General features: G+C 34.1%; 1 protein-coding gene across 6 annotated transcripts in view; it reads right to left on the reverse strand.

Moving 5' to 3' along the window:
- SSX2IP (SSX family member 2 interacting protein) overlaps positions 1 to 3,382 on the reverse strand; it is a 39,446-nt gene that overhangs the window by 22,613 nt on the left and 13,451 nt on the right. The window lies entirely within an intron of this gene.

Here is a 3,382-nt window from a genome sequence, read left to right on the forward strand (position 1 = left end):
CAGAAAGTTTATATCAATTTATACTACTGCCAAGCAATTTGGCAATGTGGTCAAAAATTTTTTAAAAATATTTTAATTGAAATTCCGTTTATAAAATTTTGTCCTCATAAAGTGATGATTTGTACAAAGATTCATGTATAAATTGTTCTTCACAATATCAAAAAAACAAATAACTTATATGCTCCACAGTAGGAGATTAGTTATGTAAATGATACATTTATGCAATAGGACACCGTGGAACCTTTAAACACAACCAAGTAGAATTAAGGTGGCTAACAAATATAAATATAAAATATAAATATAAAAAAGGCAAGAAATGCATGAAGCAGACTAAGTATAAGAAACATAACCTTTTTAGTCTACCATTCATGTTTTCACATTTTTATAGAAATATTTCTGCACCACAAAAAATACAAATGAAATAAATGAAATAAATGCAAATGAAATAAATGGCAACTGGAAATTGATTTCAAGGTCAGGGATAGAAGGAAGAGAGGTAAACACTGCAGGCAAACTGGAGAACACATGCCAACACTTTGGATAGCTGCTTCTCAGCTACAATAAACTGTGGCCAAAAGAGAAAGAAGGTCCTATGCTGCTACGTTTCTACTTTTTAAGAAATGTTGAAATTCTGGATTTTTATGTGGCATCTCCCAATTTTTAAAGTTAGAAGCTAATTTAAAAGATTAACTATGCAAGTATCCTGTGGGAAGGGGGAGTGGCTGAGTGGGGGAGGTGAGAGAGCCTTCTATATCTTGATCTGAGAGGTGGTTACAAAGGTATACACATTAGCACAATTCACCAAATTGTACACTTAAGATTTGTGCACATGACTGGATATAAGTTATACCTCAAACGACAATGCTTTTTAATAAGCCAAATAAAATGTGTCTTTAGGCCAGATCTGGACTGTGCATGAAGAGTTTACATGTGCCTGAATATTTAAGACTGGGGAAATATTCACAACATAATATTAAAGTGAGATAAAAATTTTCATTCGATAAATTTTTAATTGTGCTGCTATGAGCCAAGTACACAACTCTAGGCACAAGGGAGGCCCTGCTCTCAAATTCACATTCTTGTGGGGGCAGAAATAGGTATGTAAGGAATAAATCACATTTCATTAATGTAACACTCAGAGGGTGATGAGAACTATAAAGAAAATAAAACACAATAACATGAGAGAGTGTTGAGGTGGGGGTATCTAGATTAGTCAAGGAATGCTATACTGGGATGCTAACATCTGAACTGAGATCTAAATGATACTAGGTCAGCCACAAGATGATCAATAACCAGAACAGCCCAGGTAAAGAAAACAGCAGGTACAAGATCCAAGATGGAAATGAACTTGCTAAGTATGAGAAACATAAAGAAGGCCACTATGTCTGAAGCACAATAAGCAATGATAGATGGTAGGCAGTTGGACTTTCTCTAAATTGCAATGAAAAGCTATTGAAGCAGTTACAAGAAAGCAAAATGATTTCCTTTAGGTTTTAAAAAAGATCACTGGCTATTCTACCCTCTCTGTAGATTACAGGTGAACAATAGTGGAGAGGCTGAGAGAAATCACAGCAAGACCAGTGTTACACTACAGTTCTAACAGTTTAAGAGGAGACAGGTAGATAAATTAGGGATGTGTTTTGGAGAGAGAACCTTCAGGACCTGCAGGTGGATTGAAATACGGGCAAAAGAGAAATCACAGATGATTCCTAGGTCACATAGCAGCATATTATACATGTTAATGAAAATGATGTTATGTGTCTATTACATGTTATGATGCCACAACACATCCCTAAAGAAGATTATCCAGTCTGGCACTGATCTTTTACCATTTTTCTACTCAAGGACCTTGGTAAGAGCACCTTGAACTATTTTGTACTTCCCACTGTCCTTAAACGGGTGCCTTCAGCAATAGGATGAGCAGGATGAAGGTTGTGTCTGCATTAAGACAGGCAATGATTTTACTTTTGGCTTTCAAGGACAGTAGCTATAAGCAAAACAGCATCCAAGGGACAATAAACCCATCTATTCTAACCCAGCTCTGTTTTGGGTATATCACTTAACCTTTTCAAGTCCTAGTTTACTTACTAGTAAACTACCATTATAATGGCTCTTCAGTTTTTTTCTGAGGATTAAGTTAAGATCATGCACACATTTAGCACTGCTTGGCACAGGGGACACCTGGAATTAATATCAGTTGTTAATAACGTCACCATCTAGATACAGATCTGACTGTTTATATGGTACAAATGACAGGACTCTAAAACCTGTAACAAAATGCACTGTTGCTCTTAATAAAAGTTTAACACAAATCCTTAGAAACAGCCTTATAAAAACACACTAGGCAGTGGGTTAATCCTTTGTAATGACTAGGTTAGGGGGAGGGACAAGATCAGAAGAAAACAGAAACAGGCACCTTTCCAAGTCCTTTTCCCCCCAAGATATTTGTAAATAAGATACAATAGTGCTCTGAGTGCTTTTCTTCCTCATACAGAAACATTATCAAACACTAACATGTGTCTATTACATATCTATTCTTTAAAATTATAGTTTAATTCAGTTACTCTTTCACCATGAATTTAGCTTGTCAGTGTCCACAGTGTTGCCTGTACTAGAGATTAAAAAAAGCAAAACAAAACAAAAAAAACCTGCAAAATATTTAGGTCTAGTTAAATGTTCACAATGAAAATATAAACAATTTTGAAGGGCTATAAAATAAAGAACTTACTACAGTATATGATTTCACAATATCTAGAAGTTTCTATGTCCTCTTCTGTTCAATCATGCAACTAATCATATCCTATGAGGCTTGTGATAAAAGTTACGTCCCGTTTTTCCAAGAAAGGAGACTTAAGACTCTTAATCAATATACATCCCAAAACCAAGAGACTAATTTAAACAAAGTATTCTATTTTAGCTCAATTGCAGCTAAAATTTCATTGTTAAAGGCTGCAAACTATTTTTATGAAGATATTAAAATAAGTCAACATTAATTTCAAACGCAAAAGAAAAAAAGGTAACAGAAACATCTCTTTGCATAAATCTAATTCCACAAGTTCATTTCAACTTAAAAGCTGCAAAAGCAGCCAAGGACTTCATTAAAACCTGGTGCTGGAACCCAGAATTAAGTTCCATATTTTATATATACAATATAAATAATATTATATATTAATCAAGTCATAGCAAACCATTATACAGTGGACATGATTACCCATGACAATTTATATGAGAGAGAGAGAGAGAGAAAGAGAAATTAAAAGTAGACTCTAATAAAAAATATTTCTAGCAAATTTCTTTAAAAGACTGAGTTCCCACAATTCATTTTACATTATTCCATTCAGAGCACACAATTCTTAAAGGAACTAATCTATTAATTAAATCG

Source organism: Pteropus alecto, unplaced genomic scaffold, assembly GCF_000325575.1.
Source record: "Pteropus alecto unplaced genomic scaffold, ASM32557v1 scaffold25, whole genome shotgun sequence".
Classification (NCBI taxonomy): Eukaryota; Metazoa; Chordata; class Mammalia; order Chiroptera; family Pteropodidae; genus Pteropus; species Pteropus alecto.